This window comes from Lates calcarifer, linkage group LG18, assembly GCF_001640805.2.
Source record: "Lates calcarifer isolate ASB-BC8 linkage group LG18, TLL_Latcal_v3, whole genome shotgun sequence".
NCBI lineage: Eukaryota > Metazoa > Chordata > Actinopteri > Centropomidae > Lates > Lates calcarifer.
In genome coordinates this window covers 11,511,709-11,534,012 of record NC_066850.1, presented here as the reverse complement: position 1 = coordinate 11,534,012, position 22,304 = coordinate 11,511,709, and the positions used below count along the sequence as shown (strand labels likewise).

General features: G+C 40.1%; 2 long non-coding RNA genes across 5 annotated transcripts in view; one reads left to right on the top strand and one right to left on the bottom strand.

Annotated features, from left to right (window-relative positions):
• LOC108895916 (uncharacterized) overlaps positions 1-7,090 on the top strand; it is a 232,579-nt gene extending 225,489 nt beyond the window's left edge. For both annotated transcript variants that reach the window (XR_001963045.2, XR_007815009.1), the window contains 3 exons: positions 6,021-6,163; positions 6,477-6,586; positions 7,034-7,090. This is a non-coding gene — a long non-coding RNA (uncharacterized LOC108895916). The remainder of the gene's footprint in view (positions 1-6,020; positions 6,164-6,476; positions 6,587-7,033) is intronic.
• The window catches only part of LOC127143522 (uncharacterized), a 56,000-nt gene continuing 40,520 nt past the window's right edge, over positions 6,825-22,304 (bottom strand). The window contains exons 3-8 of one of the 3 annotated variants that reach the window (XR_007815008.1): positions 12,528-12,603; positions 11,595-12,008; positions 10,042-10,117; positions 9,246-9,313; positions 8,898-8,930; positions 6,825-8,437 (exon numbers count right to left, since the gene is read on the bottom strand). This is a non-coding gene — a long non-coding RNA (uncharacterized LOC127143522). The remainder of the gene's footprint in view (positions 8,438-8,897; positions 8,931-9,245; positions 9,314-10,041; positions 10,118-11,594; positions 12,009-12,527; positions 12,604-22,304) is intronic. The other 2 variants (XR_007815006.1, XR_007815007.1) reach the window with 2 other exon arrangements.

Sequence of the window (22,304 nt, the reverse complement as noted above, 5' to 3'; positions counted from 1 at the left end):
TACAGAAGTAACCTCAGTTACAAGAATGCCATTCGCGTTACAACATCAGTGTTACGTGCAGCATTCAAGGCCTGAAGCTTCCTCACTGAGGGACTTCATCTTCAACATGACAGACGTCTGTGGTCCAGTCAGATCAAAACCATAAGCTAGTATATAAATTTTTTCCTCCCCTGGAGAATTTAACATTTTTTCCTGTTCTGTTACATACACAGGAGGTAAGGTAGACTGCCACTGTTGCTGTGGAGCTGACCCTAAATGACCCCTGTTGTAACTGGCTGGTCTCAGATGCTCAACTCATTTTTTATGTCTTATCTGAGTGACAGTGTCTTCTCTCATCATCTCAAACATCACACACACACATATCAGTTTACGGTAAAAAAAAAAAAAAAGAAAAAAGAAAATAACGCTCACGTAAAACTCAAGCTCAGAGCAACTGACAGCTCTATGACCCACACTGGCAGATAAGCACCCATCCTCAGCAGTGAAGGAGGGGCGCGGGTGGGTGGTTTTGCCTGTTGAGGACCTGACCCCCATGACCCCATTAAGCTGGAGGTTACAGGGTGGGGTTAACGCCAGGGCTTCCAGGGCTGCTGCTGTCTTTGAGTGGCATCAATGGAGTGTTGTTTTGAGGTGTGAAGAGAGGAAGTCTGATACCTACTTACCCTTCACAGGACTCTCCCCCTGATTCGCTCTCTTTCTTCCTGGTTAATGTCAGTTCGTCGTCATTCATGTACAGTCAGACTAGATTCATGAAGACTGGTGACAAAAGGATAGTCAATACAAATAATGTATGTTAAGCAATGTAAAAAAAATATGTTCGCGTCTTTCCCTCACTATTATGTGGACCATATCATCTCAAAACCCAAAACAAACAGGGCTAATTGTCTTCTGTTAAAATTTTAGGGGGAAAAGTGAATTTCAGAACAATAATTTTGAATTAAAAAAAAAAAAAAGTGGATTAAAAAATACAAATTTTGACACAAACACTTTTGTTTATCCATATCTTGGTTCTTTCATATTTTCTTAGTGGGGCTCCAGCACAAAATCAGCAGCTCATTTGCATTTTCTCTGACTTTTTTAATCTTCAGTTTTTGTTTTCAGATAAAATTCTGGGCTTTACTCATCACAAAATTCACTGAAACTTTGATGATCAACTTCTTACAGCAGGAAACGAACACTGTTAGGTGAGTGAGAACCAAATCTAGATGAAAATCAGCTTCTTCTTTTGAAAACATCCACAAAACCATAGGCCTGTAAATTAAAATCTTGATTGAAACGCCACAGTCAGTACTTTAGGACAATGGAAAATCTGCAATTTAAATTCTTCATGTAATCAAACCTGTCATGATTTTGGTACATTTTGGTTTCATAATGCAGTTTTGTGAATGCTTTAAAGAACTTCACTTGACATACTTACATCCTGTTGTCATCACCTTCGTGTACTGTGTCTTCCTATACTTGACTGGTTTATAGACAAGTGTGTGTCTGACATCTGCGTGTTGTCAATTCAGCTCATTCTCTTTTTATCAAGTTAACTTTTGATTTCATCGTCAGGCCAAACAACAAATATTCTGTCTCCTCATCTTCATGTGTTACTGCTGGTGATTTTTACTTCTCTTCTGGTTCCTCTTCTTCTTCTTCTATAGTTAAATGGGTGATGAGCCTGTAATCAGTCCAAAAGTCCAGTTACAAAAAACAAACTGAACCACAGTCCAGTTTATCCAGACCAAGACCACCTCTTATGGTCAGTTTGGTCCTTTTGTTCTGAGGCACCTTTCAAATCTGCTATTTTGGTTTGGACCAGACAAGATAGATATGAAAGCACCTTAAGACAACATTACTAACATAAATTAAGTTAATTAAGCCCCTATGTTTTCTACCCTTTCCTCATGTACGTGGATTGAAGATTGTATTTTTAAGGATGAATGAAACTGGTTTTCGAATGCAGTGGACGTTTGGATAAAAAAAAATTCTCATGATCATTTACAAAATCATAATTTGTAGTTGTTTTTTAATGAAACTGTGGTGAGGTGAGGAGTCCCTCACGTCAACACTGGACAACAATGACTATAAAAGGCCATAATCAGCTCTTTACATTAATCTAACCTTCACTGTGCACCTGTGTAACCCACAGTGCACATGGCGCCTCTGTTTGACTTCATCCAACACACATCAGACACCACAGCAGCAGGTGATTCTGTTGTATGCGTGCAACAAGTGTGTGACAATGAGGCCAAATGAAGTGGCCACACGATGAATCAAAGAGCACGAGTAAAGGGGTGGAGGTGGGGGTGTAGACTGAGGGAATAATAGTGTCGTGTCACTCGGCAGTTTTTGCAGAAAAAGATGAAATGGGCCTTTAGTAGTCGAGGAAACTGAGGGAATCAAACACTTCCTGCCTTTAAAGTGGAAACAGCAGAGACTTCCTCCCTCATATGCAGGTAGAGGAGGCACCATCAGGGAGGAACAAAGGCACAGAGTCTAAACATGAGGCTTTACGCCGTCACCACCTCTGCCTTAGAGAACACAGGGAAAGCTTGTGGTGTGTGTGCGCGCATCAGGTGTGTGTGTATGAGCTTGTTGGCCTCTCTTGGGGTGGTAACACACACCACAGTGGTGCAGTGGGTGGTGGTGGTGGTGGGAGGGGGGGGGCAGCGCAGTGGCGATTTCTGTGGAGCTCATTCCACAACCGGTCACAGGGTTAAGTGTTGCAGTCATACACACACATGCAGACGCACACACATATGAACACTGGAGCCATTGAGTCCAATGTGCAGAGTAGACGCCACTAGAGGGGGGCTACACACACACACACATACACACACATATGCACTCAGTCAGTTACACACATTCAAGGAAAATAGGAGCTGAAAGGAGAGTGTGACCACACAGGCTGCAGGAGCTTTATAACTAACATCCTTTGGTTTTATGTAATCCTGAGCTACTGTAGACACTGCGTGGAGGTAATTACAACAGTAGGAACCTCTACAGTGAGAGGTAGACCTGGTTAAAGGGTTGGTTCACCCAAATAATGAACAAACACATTTTCTTTGCTAACTTGAGTGTTGTCTAGCCATGCCAGAAATCTCAGAGATGGATATCTCCGAACCTGGGCTTAACCAACACAATCTGTGTGACTAAAATATGTTTTTAGTAATTTGGGTGAAGTGACAACATTTTACATACTTGTTAAATACGCAAAGACGTAACTCAGATGTCACTCATTTTTGCCAATAGCTGATGTTTTGGGGCTTGTTTAAAAAGTTTGGATTTTACTTATTAATACATTGTGTAGTTAGGAGTCCATATACATTATCAGATTATCTTCTACTTGTCACTTACTGTCTGTTTAGTATTTTTTTTTTTTTTTTCTGCCAAACTGAAAATGAAGAAGTGTCTTGAGCTCATCTGTACTGGAGAGACTAAAGCCCCATTTAGACAAGATTAACAGGAGATGAGGGATTAAACCTAAACTGTGCTCCTCATCATGCTGGACCAGGTAAAGACACTGTGTGAATTTTTAGTCCTTCTCACAATCATGATTAAAATATGTCCACAAATCTAGGCTGTGATTACTACGACCCTAAAAATCCTGTCAATATAATTCTGTCGCATTATTCCTGCACAAACTTTTAGCAACCTGCCACAGATTACAGTTATTTCAACCAATCAGAAGCGGTTGCTAGGCAGAGAAGAATCAGGTGACCAATCAGAGTTTGCCTGCCGAAGTCGTGTGACGTGTGTCGTCATTGACCGCGACGGAAGGTCATTGGCCATGACCGAAAGAGCATACCGAGAATATGGAGAGCAGCGCGACAGAGGAAAAAAGTCAGAAAAACGACTGAAAACACGGAGTAAAAACAACATTTGAGTCGTTGCTTCGTCGCCTCGGGTTGTTAGCACTGTGAGAAATGTTATTACTAAAGAGGGCTGAGTCCTTAAACAAGTTTCGGAGCTGTTTTTGTCACGCGTGAGGCCGGACGCCGAACACCGAACACACCTGTGAAGGTAAGGCTAACGAGCTAACGTAGTAGCGGTGGGCATTAGCATTGGTGGCGAGCGTTAGCATTAGTCTCGTCTTTTAATTATATCTGCTGGCCTTATTTCAATTTGTTGGTCTCAAATGCGGACATATAATAACGCTATGTTTGGGTTTGTCTCTGCCCTCGCTGTGCATTTCTGTGACTTCTGTAACTTTTTTCTTGAGGCACAAGCCAGAGGAGAGTTTGAGAAGCTGTTGGATCTGCAGACACTTTGTGACTCTTTGAATCTCGCTGTGATTGTTTTGTCTGTCTTTGTGTTCTGTTTTTTTTTTCTTTGTGGTCGTTTTTATTTGGTCGTTATTTGTATCGATGTATGCGTGATTGTGGTAGTTTTTGACCTGTTCCTGGTTATTATGGTCTTCCTGTGGCCATATATTGTTTTATTATGGCGGTGTAGCATTTCGTTTCGATCGTATGTGTCCCCTTGTGGTCATTTTGTGTCGGGTTGCCATCACTTTTTTGTCTGTTTGTGGCAGTTTTGCGTGTTTATGGTAGTTTTGTATCATTTTACATTTCGATCTAGTCTATTTATGGTCAAGTTTTTCTGTTTGTTTTTGTAGTTGTGTGTCTATTCCTGGCACGGGCGCCGGATTCATATCAGAAGGGCTAAAGCATCTAGTTCTGCTCTTGATGTCATTTCAAACATTCTAGTCTCATTCGGCCTCACCACTTTATAGATGTTGTTGTTTTAAAAAGGCAGATTTCTGTCAAATTAAAATTAGTTTTACACTCTACCCGCTATATTTTTATAATGAGGGATTAAACCTGAAAGCAGCGTTCATCGGGCCCTCGCAACTCTGTGCATTGCCTGTCAGGTTGCTGTCGGGACGCAGGGCGATGCAGCCGTGCACTTTAGCGATTGATTGATGCAGTTTTGATGTGTGTGAGTTTAACTAATACGTGGAGACGTCAGTGAAACCACTCACGTGGGCTAGTTGTGTGAAATGACTAACTTTTCTTTGGGCACAAGGGACTCTGGTCTGTAGAGGCACCTAACCTGCTGTAATCCTAAATATTTTTAATGTGCAACAATGTTTCTGTCAAACACCACGTCTCATTGTTGTGACCTGCACACCTCAGTCATCGCTCAGTGCCACTAACAGAGCTCCAAAACAAACGTACTGATGTGAAACAGACAGAGTGGAGGTTCTCAAATCTTGCAAAACGTCTCCAGTGTTGAACTGACACAGAGACTTTGGTGTCTCGGTCCCTCCCTTCTCCCTGATGACGGTTTCCCTGGTTAATGTCCTCTTTGACTGAATTAATATTTAAACATTCTTCTTGTTTTATGTTTGCCTGCTTCATTTTACCTAATGTCGTAGAGTGGACGGGAATGATTGACGCGATGATACAATTACGCGACTCGTAAAGCATGTGGGTCAGGGGTGTAAAGTGGTAGTGGTGGTGGTGGTGGGGGCCTTTCCTGGTAACTTTGAGTTATTTAGATAAATTTTGCAAGTGAGGATTTAGCCAAGGGAAAGATCTGCAACCCTTCAAGAGCCTGACGAAAGCTTTATGCTGCCCAGGGGCACACAAGCTCTCTGGGTATGTAGGGTTTGAATTTGGATAAAACAGAGGTGAGATTTTGGGTAAGACATCAGGTTCAACAACATCAGGTTAAGGCTTAAGCAATGTTGCCCCTAATTTTTCATGTGTCTGAGCATACACACAAACTCCCTGAGAATTCCTTGGACCACTGTGAGCAACATCAGACGTGCACACTGTCGCACACGGTAATTTTATGCGCTACATAGTTTTGCTGTGCGCGGAGAAAGCGGGAGCAGTGCGCGATTGCGCAATAGAGGGAACACTGGGCTTAAGTAAGGGGTAGGGTTAAGGACAGTAGATCATACTTAAACCATTGAACTGTAATAATGTTGTCTACAATACTGATCCATGCCAAAGTTGCTAAATTTAGCACTGAATATTAAAACATAACTTTATGTTTTGCTTTTTGTCTCTGTGTACTCTTTACAGTTGAGGGTGTGAGAAGCTGGTGGGTCTGGAGCACAAGGTCTTCTTCTGTATGGACAGTGATCTCTGGCTGAATCCCAGGTGACCACACATGAGAGAGCCGTGTCTGATGGGACCGTCATGGAACAGGGATTTGCATGATAAAGGTATATTAATATACTTTAATGTAAAGACAATGGTGTTTTTGATCTTCTTTTTTTAACTGATGTATTCTGACTGCCAGGCCTGCAGTCTTCATCAGAAATGTTCTGCTCTCTGTCAGCTGATTTATGTGGTAACAGGTAGGAGGACCATGTCCACATAAATCAGCTGACAGGAAGCTTCAGCAACACCTCTGTAGACTTAACAGTTGGAACTTGCCAGCTGTCTTTATATAAGAATACTGAATTAAATTAAAAGTCAGACAATGTGATCCTCTTCAGTCTGTTGTTTACATGTTGTTTTCACTGTGAATTTTAGCTCCCACGCTGCAAAGCATGATGGGGATAATCTGCACCTGTGAGCTGGAGATGAGGGATGGAATTGACGTTACACCAGACAGGAGCCGTGCTGACTGCCTCCACATCCAGGTACAGCTTCACATTCCACAACACTCAGAATGTTGTGGAATAAAATAATGACATTTTTAAAATAATTTTGCCTGATATTGAATTTTTGGAATGATATTATTGTTCTTATTGTAAGTTGAGAATTTTTCTAGAACAGTAACTTTCAGAGGTTGTTGTTTTATCATGTAATATGATAAAATGACACAAGTTAACATCAGCTCTACATTGAGTCATATTCTGCAAATGAAAAACACATGACTAACATGAATGAATTAAATGTTTATTGACAAGATTAAATAATACAACAAATGTACCATTGGTTTCTAATTTACAGGGACTAAAATCTTTAACACCTATTAATTGGATTCAGTTTCATAAAAGTCAGAAGTTTTCAGACTTGCAGCTAAATTCAGTGCACTGTGGAGTATGACAGATTTGGTTGATTGTTGTTTCTGATTTTCTCCACAGGACTCGAACCAGGAAACACTTCAGTTCACAGAGAGAAGACATTAAGATTTCTAGAAGGTCAGTGTTAGTTTATTCTTCTCAGTTTGACACTTGAACACTAGAGCACTAGAAACAACAGGAGTTGGTTGATAGAGGAACACCACCTCTTTATTGTTTACATATCAAATTTAATTCTTGGCCTAGTTCAGTTCTAATTAGTCCACATGATAGCTTCTTTGTGGATTTAGTGACTTTTACTTTTTCACCTTTTGACAGTTTGAACTTTAGTACCCAGAAACCCTCTGTATTTTTATGTTAACAGTTTAAACAGTTGCAGCTTTACATTAATGTTTGTTGTTTTTGATTTTCTCCACAGAACTCAAACTTCAACCAACAGCCATCAGGGAGAAGACAGACAGTACGATTTCCAGGTCAGTGTTAGTTTATTCTCCTCAGTCTGCCTCTGTTATTATCTGAGCTGTAGTTTGACTCTTTCAAACATGTTGTCTGGAGTAGGTGTCATTAAGTTAAAGATCAGGACTGTAACTTACCAAACTTCAGAAATCTATAAACTTTTAATAACTTTAACTTTTTTCTAAATTTTAATTACTCTTAGTTTTTCATGTTTGTATCAAATAAATTATACTGATATTCTTGTGTAGGATTTAAACATTTTAAATTCAAATTTCTCAGCCATGCATAGTTCAACAGTTGCAAGTAGAGAATATTTGGCTTTTTACCAAAAATAATTACTACTAATGATTACTATTGCAAAAATATGTGTATTACCTGCAGGTGAATATTTTAAAAAAATTACTAGTATTAAATACCAGAAAACAATTGGTATTAATTATAAAGATTAAACATGAAACCCAAAAGTTTAGTAATAAACAGTTTAATGATTTTGTTCCAGACAACATTAAACAAACTACAGCAAAGATAATGACAGTTGTTTGACCACTGGGAGGCGCTTTGTTTTATTTTCCCAGCCAACATTATAGTTGTGAGCACAAGGACATTTCCAAAGACTAACATGTCTCTATGTAACTGCTTATAATATAATTATTTGATTAATTGTATTATAAGCAGTTAAATAGAAAGACATGTAGTCTTTGGAAATGTCCTTGTGCTCACTGTGTTGACTGGGAGAATAAAACAAGGCGCCTCTCCAGTGGTCAAATGCAGGTGGGCGCTAACATGAAGTATAACAGCATTAACAGGGGCCAAGCTGCAAGATGGTGGAGGTCATCTGTGGTCTGTCTGTAGCTTCCTAACTCCTGGTTTCTCTGGCAAACATTTCAGGTTTTTTTTGTCTCATCTCTTTGAGGTTCAGAACTTCTCCTCTTGCTGCTGCTCGTTGTCGTCGTCCTCCTCCTGGTGCTCCTCGTCCTCCTGGTCCTCCTCCTCCTCCTGGTCGTCCTCCTCCTGCGGAGACAAAACACATTAGTTACAATTCTATCTTTATTACACTCATAGTAAAGACTGTGTCCCTATCTGAGGCTTAAAATAGTCCTGATACTTCATATTAAGTACTTATTAACTTATTATTATTACTGTACACTTTTGCTATCACAGTTATTATGTAAACAATTTACTTCTAACATTACAGTGTTCTTCTATTATGACAGTTTACTGTTGTAATTAGAGTTATTACTTTAACAGTTACCTTACTATGGTCTATTATTATATACATTGTGTAGTTTAGTTACTTTTACAGTCTACATCTAATATTACAGCTTACTGCAATTATTACTTAAATTGTATAGATGTATTAAACTGACTTCTTAGTGTCCTATTTATTTTAATTAAAAAATATACTATACAAAGTTTCAGGACTATTTTGTTCCCTGTTCTGTTTTTAAAAGAAATAAAAATATTTTTCTACCTTGAGTGGATCCAGGTGTTTCTGTGAGTTCATCTGAAAAACACAAAACATTTATTTCAAAAACATGAAATACTACATCATATAACTACTTCTAAGAAGACATAAGAGGTCACAAATTGAGAATAAGAACATTTATCGTTCCAACACTTTACAGAAGCATTCAGTCTTAGACTTTAGAAGGAAAAAAATAATTATTTGTAATATTATAGTCAACTGGTTGTTTACATGAACTAAGTAAGTAAACTTTATTAAGTTATGTAGTTTTGTGACATAGTTAAACTATTCAGACCAAAGATTAATTACGGATTATATACAAGGAAACATCAGTGCTCAGCTATGTCAAATTACCTCTGTTGTGGATTTTCTGGTTTCTCAGATCATCTTCATTGGGCAAGTCACGGACAAAGTGGTGACATCTGGAGGAAATAAAAGAGAAACATTCTAAGGAAAATGATCAATTCACTATTACCTATTAACCCCAAAACATACATAAATATTCAACATCATAGCTGAACCAGAACTTTTTCCAAACATCAGAAGGATGTTTCAGAGAATGAGCAGTTTACGGTTACAACCTCCTGAAGAACCAAATACAAATATTTGGAAAAGATCAACCAAAGTTATATTAATTTTCTAACTTAACTGCATCAGCTAAGCTCACTGAAATAATCATGTTGACTACTTAACTACATTTTTGAATGCAGGATTTTAACTTGTGGTTATGGTAATTATACTTAAGTCAACAGTCACAAGATACTTCTTCAAGTCTACTTTGACTGATGCTTGACAATAACAATCTAAAGCATTTGTGGGTTTTAATGTGTTGGTAAGATGAGGAGAGCTCAAACTGATCAGTCCACAGGCAGAAAATTGAGAGCAATAAATGCCAAAGTCTGAGCTTCTCAAATGTGAGAATTTGATCATTTTCTTTATCATTTAATATTAAGTTATATTAAGGCCAAAACAACACATCTGAAGACATCACCTTCAAGTCTGGGAGATTATAACTGCCATTATTCTCTGACATTTTATAAAGGTGATTAATCAACAACAGGCTTCACTCTCAAGGCTACATTAATTGAATACCAAGGTGTGACATAGATACATTAACAGTTTAGACTAGGTAAATCTTTAGGACACATACCTGTGTGGTCTGTAAGGTGAGAGCTGGTATTCCCCTTCAGGCTGCGGCAGCTGAACAAGTACGCCCGAGTAAAAACCTGGAAAATACAAGTACAACACTTGAAAAACTAATAAACTATACATAAAAAAGTAATACAATTTTTTATCACCAAGACTTACACAACTTAAAAATTTGAAACCATAATTTTCACTTTCAAAGCTTAAATTAAATATTTGAAGTGTTAATTTTCAATGTAATGATTTTCAACAGTAACCTCAACTCCTTCACTTTGGATGGGCAGGGACTTAAAACTGTCATCAGTCAAGTCATCAAGACACCACAAATGAAATACAAATCACTGATGTACACAACAGGGGATCAGTGGATTGCCATGGTCAAAACAGCTTATTACTGCTAGGTCTTAACTTGCAATATCCCGGAAATAGACCAAAACTGCCCGCAGGGAGGAGAAAAACCACCAGGAAGGACCAGAGATGTAAAGAAATACAAACACGACCACAAAAGAGACAAAAGGCTGGGCTGCAAAACAATTACAATGAGATGCTAAACCACCACAATCAAACAAAAATGGCCACAAAGAAACATTAAATTAGCAGGAACTGGCACAAAACTACACTGACATACAAAAACACAACATGACACTCTTCAATGCATAACAAAACAGCCAGGTGTTGAAGCAAAACGATGCAAAACAACCACAAAGACACACAAAACCGATAACAAGAGGCAAAAGCACCAGACTTGAAATGACAAGGAGGAACACAAAATTACAAAGAGACACAAAATGACCACAAGGAGAAAATAAGATAACACAAGACCTGTCACTACTATATTCAGTGTTAAATTCATTAAATCTGCTTTGACCTGGGATTTCAATAGTAATGCTGTTGTTTACAATGATAATTCAGATCGAGGAAATGTATATATCCCGGAAATACGACTGACCGCAAGGCGGAGCAAAACGAGCAGAAATGGAAATAATTTCAAAAACCACTAAGAGACAAAAACTTGAGACACAATGCAATTAGAACGAGATGCTAAACTGCCACACTGACACAAAAAATGGCCACAAAGGGACGCAAAACCGACACAAAACAAGACAGACGAAAACACAATGCGATGCCAAACAACCACAAACAACCAACCACAGAGAGACAGTGTTTTCATAAATAAATGTAATACAACCTGGTAGAGAGTTATTATGCTGCAAACTACCACGAAGAGGCACAAAACTACCACAACTAGACACTGTACCGCCACAAACAGACTTAAATGACCGGGATGGCACACACAATTGTGGCCACAAAGAGCGACCACCAAGACGCCTACTGTGATATCATTCCTTCTTCATGGGGACCCACACCTCATGTCGTGACGTTATAGTCACAGAAGCACAAACACACTGTTATCCACGCAATACCAATGATTTAAAGTGGATATAAGCCCAGAAGATAGCATTAAAAGACATGGCTAATGCTAACGCTCGCCGATAATGCTAATGGTTGTAGCTAACGCAAACGCTTGTCGCTAATTAATTAGCTTGTTAGCCGTACCTTCGCAGGTGTGCTCAGCGTCCAGCCTCACTCATGATCGACAAAAACAGCTCCAAAGCTTGTTTTAGCATCCAGACGTCTTCAGTAATTACGTTTCTCAGAGTGCTCACAAGTCAAAGCAACGAAGCGACCAATTAAACGACGGTTTTACACCATATTTTCATTCGTTTGTCCAATTTCGTTCCTCCACCCGTCTGCTCTCCTTCCGCACGGTCTGTAGTAGTCAATGACGTTACACGCCAGACAGCGTTGGTAGACAAACGCTGATTGGTCGGCCGTCTCTGCTCCGCCTAGCAACCGCTTCTGATTGGTCGAAATAATTGTAATTCTTTCTAAAACCCTAACATATCACAGAAGGTCAAGGCAGCAGCTGAAGAACAACCTTCATCCTAACTGCCAGTAATCACCTGGATCCTGAAAAAAGAGAACAGTCCTTTGTTAAACTTTATTTAAATTGTCTATACCAACATTTGTATGAGACAATGTGAACACAAGGCACTGTTAGCTTTGAGAGAGCAAGTTATTAAATGTCCAGTGGTGCCAACTGAGTGTTTTATTAAGTCCATTTTAATTCATCTGTAAACTGTGCATATGTGCATTTAAGTTTTCTTTTTTACCCAGAATGCCATGGGATTGCTGAACTACTTCCATAGACTGTGGCTACCTCCTGGATAATTTTGTGGGAATGACCAGTGGACTTACATTACTGTACGCCCCCCATAAATACTATCAGCAAAATGGAAATATATAAAATAGATAGGGATTCATGTTTGCGGTGTGTTTGAGGTACCAGTACATTTCTGTGTTTGGAGTGAATGCATGGATGTTTCTGTTTTATTTAGTTTTTATGTAAAGTGCTCTTATATGACATGGTGCTATTACAATATAAAAATAACTGAACTGAATAAATCCAATCTCTGTATATTTGCCTACCTGGGGTTTAATTGTGTGCTCCACCATTCTCCTCATTCTTCAGCCTTCTCATGATCTCACTGCAGTGGGTCCATTTCTGTGTGAAATAGTGTTGGACACAGTGAAGAATATTATGAGTTAATCGCAGAACTGTTACCTTGGAATACTGGACAATTAAACTAACATCAATCGATAACTTCAGATTCCAAAATGCTGTCCAAATATTGTCATAATTGGAATTCAACCTCCATAAATTGTTCCAACAATTTACTGAAGGCCCATCATGATTACATTGTATTAAAGCAAAACACATTTTTTTTGTATCACTGCGGCATCTAGAAAAATTTGGAAGGTCACAAGTAACGCTCACACATTCCCCCGTAACTCAGCATGTTTTCAGAGACTCAGTAATGGATGAGACTTTAACATTAAGATGGATGGACACAACACATAGAAACTATTCACCACTTAGTTCTTGAGAGCAGAATATGTAGACAGATGTATGAACTTGTTACAGTTTTGATGCTATACTATCACAGACTTATAGACAGTGGGATTGTGGATGTGGTTCCATACAGCTCCACTGGAAGCAAGTGTGGTACTGTAGCTTGGCTGGGCTGCAGAGCATCTGTCTTTGTGTCTTTGTGTCTGGGGTAAACCCCTGCTGCTGCCGAGCTTTTGTCTCTTCCTGATCGGCTCTAATGCTGCAGCACTAATTGTTTAACACAGAAACACATCTTTTCTCCCTTTAATGTTTTGTTTTTATTGTCGTCGATGCATTTATTACAAAACCTTTGTGGATTTTGAACACACGCCTCCCTCGCCCTCCTCTCCTCCCTCCTTCCCCCCATTCTCTCTTTTCATCTTCCTCCCTGTGCTCTCTCTCTCTCCCTCTCTCTTTCTCTAAAATGCCCGCCCTGAGAAAGAGAGGGAAAAAAAAGAAAATGTGAACATCAGCAGAAAAATGGATGTCTGGCAAGTTGCATCATTTTCAGAAACAAACAGTGTGAAACCGTGTTAGCCAGCCTATTAGCATATATACATAAAGACCATGTGTGCGTGCCCGTCTCCAAAATAAAAGGAAAACACAAAAAGAGGCAAACGTTACTCTCCGCTACCCGTGACGGAGGTTTCTCAAAGAGATAGCGCTCTGGGTAAACATGTGATCGCCACAGATCCAATCAGCTCAAACAAAGGGGATAAGCAATGGAGCTGTGTGAATTTTATCAAGTGTGTGTGCGCACGGTAATGTAGGTGTGCATCTGTACTATAATGTGCTGTGTTGTTCATAGTAAAAGTGCAGAAGAAAGAGAGAAAGAGGGAGCCAGGCACCACTGTTATCATTTGCATCATAATGGTAAACTGATATGAATAGTGCTCTGTCGATGCTAAGCTCTTAACGTGCATGGAAATTGCTTACCTTCAAGAAATGTGTCGCTGCGTTCGTGTTTATGTGCATATATTGTTTCGTGGTTTCATCATACTTTTTCTCACAACAGACAAAAAAAAGTCTCGCCGAGGTATTGTAGGAGTGATTTAGAGACCGCTGGTGAAGATGCGGCCGCCTCCTGAAATAGGTAACATGAATGTAAAGAGCCAGCAATTTGGATGAATCGACTTTTCACTCTGGGCTTGTTTGTTACTTCCAAGTTTGAAAAAACTGTCAAACTTTCAGCTGTGCAAAGACAGACGCACAGAAACAGAGACGCCTTGATACAGACAACTCTTCCTCACAGGATAAATCCCGTCCATCATGAACAGTCAGAAAGGTAGACAGGTTGTAAACAAACCGAGGTTCATCAAACTTATTTGTAAGAGGAAGCAAAGGTGAACCTCAGGTGGCTATGCAAATCATGCAACACCACAAAACCTACTGTGTCATCACCTGATTCATAGGCCACAAAACTACACATATAAAACGTACTCTTTGCTGCCACATTAGCAGTGCTTCAAGCTAATTGCTAATGTCAGCATATTAACATGCTCATAGTGACGATGCTAATGTGCCAATGTTTAGCAGGTACATTGTTTACCATGGTCACCATTTTAGCTGTTAAACAACAGAGTGAACAAGTGAAGCTGATGGGAATGTTAGTTTTGTAGGTCTATGGTCGTAAACCAAAGGATTTGACCCGATGATGGCTATAGACTAGCTGTACATATTGCAACAAAAGTGGGAGGAACAGGAGTTATAGGGCCCCTGGAGGTGATTTGTCCCTGGGACTCCAAAGCCGCTTAATCCAGCCATGATCATAACTGACAGAAATGTTTGCCAAAACATCAAAAATGAGATGGAAGTTGAAATAAAAGTGTTTGGTAGAAGGGCGATTCGTAAAGGATTTAGTAACTGTGCCTTGGAAAGTGGTACAGATTTGAAGTTTATTATCTAATATTATCATGCAAAAGGCATTAAAATATTAGAGGACACATCCAAAGACACAGAGTGCTCAACAACGGGATCACACCCTCCCTCTTTTCCCATCCAACACCCCCATTTTTCTTCTCTGCAGTACCCACCTCTGCCTCCTCCCTCCATCATCTCCCCAGGAGGCTACAGAGGCCCTGTATATCCCCGATAAGACCTTCTCACGGGGAAAAAGGAGGAGGTGGTGGATGGGGGTGGGGGGAGTGGGGTAGGATGGGTGGGGTGGTGGTGGTGGTGGGGGCTTCAGGGTCACCACAATGGCACGCTCCTGATAGTGCTATCAGCTTATGCTAATCACCAGCTAAGTGTTTCAGGGCAAGAGGGAGCGACCAGGGCGCTATCCTAAAACATGCGCCTCCTACTTAACCTGCGCCATATCGCGATGAGCCCATTCAAACAGCCACCGCTCTTTATTTAAAAAGTGACGACAGTGATGAGACAGTGAGAGAAAAAGAGGGGGGGTCCAAATTGATTAATCGTGTCACAAATTGATGTTAAGCGCCATCACAGATACGGCTCCTCTCTCTTTTTATTTGACCAACTTGGCTTTTTGAGGGTATTGTTCTGCCAATAATGGTGAGGATGGGAGGGGTGTCGGAGCCGCTTTGGATGTCTGACTGGATGGCGTGAATACAGAGCAGGCGTGTAATGTAATGTAAGGCGCCATTGTTACCTGGGCTTACTGTACATGACAGGTGAAAGATAAAGAAGTGTGCAGGCCAAGCTCCCCTCAACCTATATTTCAAGATGAAAAACTTGGCTGATAAATGCACCGCATGAACAGAAGATTTAGATAAAAGTCCCACTGAGAGTAGAATGGGAGACTTCAGCGTCTAAGTGAAGCATTTACCTGTCGCCCAAGGAGAAGGATGAGACCTTTTGCTCAATCACTTAGTGCATTCATCTTGAATCTTTCTGTCAAACCTCCTATAGCTCTCCACAGCCTTTGTGTCTTTTTCTAACTCTGATTTATGTTCATCTCAACCTCCCACTCCCAGCTTTTAGTAAAACTTCATTCCTCTCTAACTTCATAACTCTATCTACCAAGAGTTTAGAATATATTGTCCTTTCCTGAACAGAAATAGTTTAACAAAAGGCTCAGAAATGCTCTGTAGATTGCTGGAATTAATGCACCACTCCTATTTAAAATCATATTTCCATTGATGGAGACCTGATGCTTAACAATAGATAATATCTGACAAAAAGAAATCACAGCTCAAGGTCCACTTACTAGCTCTCCCTGTAGTGTCTACCTGAATCACAGGTCTTCCTCTGCTGATGAAGTTCACTCATTTGTCACTGAGGTCACTTCAAATTGTGAACATTTGGTCACTAGATAACAGGTGGTGATGTGATTGAAAGCTCGGGGGAAAAAAGACAAGAAGTGGACCTTGATTTATATTATCATCATGTTATTTTACAATATAAAATTAAATCAATTTCTTTCTTTTCCATAAAACATGCAGCGGAAGTTGAAGTTGAAAGTTGAAACATGGTAACGTGACCTACATAAATTAATTTTATTTACTTCAACTGTATTGATTATTAAAGACAGGCCTTCTCTCTGTAATTTTATCACATTACAGAGAGAAACCTACATATTTTTTGATCTGCCTCAGTTGTAATTTCTCATTTCAATTTATCATTTACTGTTGTCCTCGTTGTGCTTTTTCAAAAAGTTGAGGTGACAAAAATAGGATTTTGAAAAGTGAGGTGGACATGTCCCCCTCTCCCCTCCCCTTCTCACCCTCCACTGTCCTATCCTCTGGTGGAAATTACGCCCTTGCCATCTCCTGACAACCAGCTTCCCGGGTAAACTCTGAAAATGAAGTTTGGTGTGGCGCCATATCTTCTCCTCCCTCCCCCTGTCCATCTGTGTTTTCTCCTCCTCTCCCTCAGTCTCTACTCCTGTTTAGATAGAGGAGCTTTGGGGAACCCGGGGGACAGGAGGTGAGGTCCACAGATAGAGGACCCCATTGTGGTCCAACGGGAAATGCATTGTGGCTGGATTTGTCCAGTTTTATGTAAAAGCAATACTCTTTTCACCTGAACTAATACAAGCTGTGGCGTAAGCCCCTTACTGCCATGTGCTGCATTTTTCCCCTAATCTCTCTGGATTCAGCAGCGTCCCCACATACCTCAGGGCACTCACTGATAAAGCCTTAACTCTATACTACTCTCCCTCTTTCTCTCTCTCTCTCTCTTCTCACCCAGCTTCGTTTGCAGTCTCTTGCCCGTCGGCTTTTTCCCTTCCTCCTGCTCCCTTCTTCGTTCCTCTTTTCTTTTTTTTCCCCCTCTTTCCCAGGACACCGATGAAGCAGCCTAGCAAAAAATTAAAGTGATCAAGAGATTTAGAGGAACGAGGAGAAAATCACTTTGTGAATTCCATCTCAGAGAGGAGATGAGAAATGTTGAGGGAAAAGAAGAAAAATGAGTAGAGTGAGAAAGAGAGAGAGAGGGAGAAAAGAGCGGCAGTGGGATTTCTGAACTTTGAGCAAATCAACTTCAGCATCATCCACTATTGTGGAGTAACACAGACCATGTTCAGCTATAAGCAACTGATTGATTTCCAGGTCAAACAGACACATAAACGTCCCAAATCTGATTCCAATAATTACCAAGTCTCTTCTCTGCTCTACTCTGTATTGTACACCTTTAATAAAAAAGTTAATTCAAGGTAGGGATGGTTTAGGATTTTCTCGTATTTATTTCAACGACGATATAAATGACGATAAAAATAGTCCCATTCAACAGCATCTTTTTGGCTATAAATGATGGCTGCATACAGTCTTGAGAGCCTCACAAACACAAACATTGCTCTAAAAATAAAACGTACCCATCATCAAATAGGCTACTAAACTACACCAATAATATTTAAAAAGCACAATCCTCCCTTCTTGACAGTCTGGAGTGTCTTTCGCCAATCAGAATGCCACTGCCTCTGTCAGTTCCTTCCATCATTCACTTTGCTTATCATAAGGACTGTAACTAAACTAATTCCTTGTTTAGTGATGAACTCCTCCTCAGCTTCAGCTCCGCCTTCCCACTGTGCTTACTCTTGTTCTGCATGTGAGCTGTGTTAAACACACATGTCATCAAGTAGAGTTTATCATTATTATAGCACAATGACTAATTCTTATTGTGGAATGTGAATTTTTTTTGGTATATCACAAACAATACAATATCACCCATCCCTAATTCAAGGCACCAGATCTGTGATTACATGTAATGTAATGTAACACATCATCAAATAACAGAACAGACTGATCTGCATCCTCTTTGGTTAAGATTACGAAACTAAAACTACTGTTGTTGGTTAGGAGAGGACTGTGGTAAAAAGAAAACAATGCTTGCTGTTAATAGAAAACCAAATGCAAACTGTGGTTCTCCAGTATCAAAGTAGGATGCTGACAGTGAGACCACATTAGGGAAAGACCATGGTCACAGTTTGTACATCCACCCTGACCTCCTCCCACCTTTACTTTCTGAGCGCACACAGTCATAACTCACACAACTAGGTCATTTTAAGCATTTGCAGAAATGACTTATGATGTACAGTAAGTTTTTTCTCCATGCTACAATTATGAAGCTGGCTTTAAAGTTATGGGATAAAAATGAGGATTGGAGCTTGTCGTGGCGTTTGGTACTGGATTAAAGAAAAGAAGCCAGGAGACAATTTTTAAAAAACCATCACTTCATGACTAGATCTGTTGATTTTGGTACAATATATCATCTGCTCCTTCCCCATCCTTTCTATAAATAGCTTGCAAATGTAAGGCATTGTATAGAATTTGTACAAGAATATAGCAGCAAACCTGACTGTCTCCTCATGGAGAACCAGCACAACAACACTGTTATGACAACAGTAACATAACTAACCCCCAATAACCACGAGAAAACAAGACACAACACATACCTAAAACGTCCATTACCTATGGCACATTCTGGTTTTTAAATATTCTTATGCAAATCTTTATTCTCACCATCTCTTTGCCAATAGGTTTTGTGTCACAGTTGCTGTCTACATCTGACCAACATCAGCCGACTGAGGAAAAGCTCAAGATGGGAAAATAAAGAAGACAGCATTTTCATTACAAGCGTAATCTTGCATTTAAGCTCCTCTAATATCTCTGAAGGGTTTTTTTTTTTCAACATTTTCTCACTAGATTCCCTCAGATTTTGAAGTTCTGCTGAGGTGTTGCCATCACACATGTTTAGCTATGCACAGGTAGGAAGGAGCCTTTCTCCTTCAGCCATGATTTGTCAAAGCAATTTGAGCTCTCGCAGGAGCTACTGTAGGTCCTCCTCTTAAGCAAGCAAAAAGCACATAGCGCTGACAGAATCTTTATTCAAATGAAGATCCTGTCAAGAGAGATTAACTGTTCACGAGCCCACACAGGGACATCCATGCCAAAAACTACAAATATTATACCACTGACTAGTGCTTTAACATCACTTTACGTCCTCAGAGGTCTTCCTCTATTTCCTGCTCTTGAGCATGACTTTTAAAAATGTTACTTTTTTTCTATCTCCTCCTAATCTACCTCAGGCTTGCTGTCTTGCCATTGCATGTGTCTTGATCTGAAGCTGTCTCGTCAGGGGGAAAGAGGCTGGGATTGGACAGTTTACTGCTGAAGGGACACGCAGCTGTGAATTTCTCCTCTCTGAAGTTAAGCATAAGAATTCAATATCTTCCTTCTCCTTCACCTTGTCCTTGCTTTGGTCCCTTCTCTTCCTCCTTGCTTCTACTCGTGTTTTATCTTGTCCTTGTACCACGTCCTCTCCCCTCATCCTCCTTCTTCCAGTAAAGACTCAAGTGTCCTTTGAAGCTATTTTTGTTCCCTGTTTCGGTCTTTACTGTTTCAGGTTGAATTGGTGGTGTATGCACCAGACACACCAAAGCCAGGCAGAAATAATCTGAGTATATGTAGAGTACCTGTATATAGTTAAATCTAGTGACAGCCTGATGACACTTGCAACAATATTGTGCAACTGCTTAATCAATACAAATCCAACACTCCATGACTTTTGCAATTATAATGTTCTTTTTTGTAATGCTACAGATATGATAAACATCCTCTCATGTCCTTTTATCCCCCCTACACTTTTGACTTGAAGCTTGAAGGGGATTACATCAGATACGTCACAGTCTGCTGGGTTGAAATTAAGTGTTATTATTAAGTAAAATATTTCAATAGGTAATGTAAGGCCAAGTGCACATGTAAAAGGGTATTATTACCTCTTTTGTTCTTTAAAGGCAGCGATATAATAACAACAAAAAGTCCTGAGTGATCCAAAACACAGTGTGCATGTGGATGAAAGGCCAAACCGTAAAGATAAACAAAATGTATACCTGGGTACGTGTGGACTAGGCCTCAGATTTTGTTGTATTTATATTATTGTGATGTTTCTGGTTAGTACTGGACTGTAACTTACACTAAATATTGGACAGGTGCTTCCCATGTTAAAGATGTAAGCAACGCCACATAAGGTGTGATGTCCCAGAGTCATTATCACAAAAACTGATAACCTCTGTTTTATACAGTATAGCATCTATGGTTCTTTTTAGTGCTGGTATTCCTCAAACATTTGACAATTTTCCATACACCTGGTCGCTTCTTTCCTTGCCTCTAAATGAAGATGAGTCAGGCTCCAATGAAGGATTATTTTAATCTTCAGCTAACCTCTTTATTTCCTGTTTGAGTAATTGATTAATTGTTAAGGCCATTAAATATCAGAAAGCAGTGAAAATGTGTCTTTTTTGTGCAACAAGCAGCAATCATAAGTCCCACAATATTCAATTTAGTGTGGTATAAAATATGAAAAAGCAGCAGATTTTAACATTTGCGATGTTCAAAGCAGTACATTTTTGGCATTTTTACTTAATAAATTAACTGATTTTGTGTCAATCAATTTAATGACTAATCATTTCACCACTGAAGATGATAAACCTGTTGAAAATGATTTTTTCATCAACAGCCAGAAGCACTGAAAGCTTATCATTGCACTTGAAGAAAAGCAGCCTTCTCCCATTTCACGTCTTAGACAGTTTCCTAGTGAAGTTTTCATGTCAGCAAAATGTTATTTTTCACCAACACACACTGTGTGTATCCTTGACGGCCTCACAAACATGTTGAATGCAAGTGAACATTTTCAACCAAGGCTGTCTCCATCTTGAGCTTGTACTTTAATACATTCCTTGGCACATTACCGCCACAACTCAACTACTACACGTGCTTGTGTGAGAATGTGTCCAACACTGAGCATGAGATACAAACGAAACAGGGACCAACTCATGAAAATGTTGTTTTATCGCACCACTAGTGGTCAAAACTTCCACAAGGTGCCTTTAATTTAGCAGATTTATGGACCTAAATCCATATCTGAGCTTGTTAAATGTAGAGTAGACAAGTGTAGAGATAGCAGATTCCTTTTTGATAATTACACTAATGTCTCAGCACTGATGTTAAAACAGGTGAATGAAGTCACTGTTTGTAGTGGGTGGGAAGTTATGCCTGTGGGTGGGAGGTGTGTGTGTGTGTGTATAGGTGGGAAACCGTGCATATCACTGCTCTCCATCAGAAAATTTCTATCAGCAGATAAAACAAGGAGGAACAACATCTCGGACAAGATACGCCTACTCTAATCTCCAACACTTATCAACGATTCTCTGCTAATATCTCCTCCTGTAGTTTTCCCTTCCTTACCCACCACCACCTCCACCACTGAGTCCCCACCCACACCCGACCCCTCCCTGACCACACACACACACAGGTCGCCGCCTGACTCCTCTCCCACCACGCCATTGTGAACACCGGCCACCTTGCAATGTGCTGCTGTGTGATACTGAGAGAGGGCAATTCAGCTCCTCATAAAGACCAGGCTATAATCTCCTCCCCAACGACAGGTCCACCTACCCCACCCACGCACACTCACACACATACACATACACACACACACACACCTCCACACCACGTCCTCGCCATTGCTACGCCTACACACATACATGGTGACGACTTAAAGCTGCACCCGGAATGACACGCACCATTATAAATAGTCTAATCTATATGGTAATAGTGTTGTATTCTACAAGCAGAGAATAGGGATAAGATAACATTGTGACTTCGGGGTTTGTACTGCCTTCTATGGTAATTGTTATCAAAGGTTATTTGGGATGACATCGGCGGCTCCTTGTGATTGGCTGGGCCCTGTTATTTACGATATGAATTATGATAACCATGATGTCTCTCTGCTCCTCTCCCTCACCGCTGCCTCGCCGGCCGCCAGATACAATAAATTGCTATCGTTAATCATGGCGCTTTGTTCTGCCATGATTACCCCTCCACCGCAATAAGAGTTTTATTTAAGGGAGA